The sequence below is a fragment of the Eimeria mitis genome, genomic scaffold (genome assembly GCF_000499745.2).
Source record: "Eimeria mitis Houghton genomic scaffold, Emh_scaff3433, whole genome shotgun sequence".
Taxonomy (NCBI): Eukaryota; Apicomplexa; class Conoidasida; order Eucoccidiorida; family Eimeriidae; genus Eimeria; species Eimeria mitis.
Genome location: NW_013571776.1, coordinates 6,231 through 6,448, shown reverse-complemented (window position 1 = coordinate 6,448; position 218 = coordinate 6,231).

Below are 218 nucleotides of genomic sequence, written 5' to 3'. Positions count from 1 at the left end.
TAAAATAAATAAAATAAATAAAATAAATAAAATAAATAAAATAAATAAAATAAATAAAATAAATAAAAAACTAAATATATTATATTACCTCTTCAGAGCTGAGTTGAAGGTGAGAGAAAGTGAAGGCCCAAAGAGTTTCTATATCAATATAAAATAAATAAAATAAATAAAATAAATAAAATAAATAAAATAAATAAAATAAATAAAATAAATAAAAT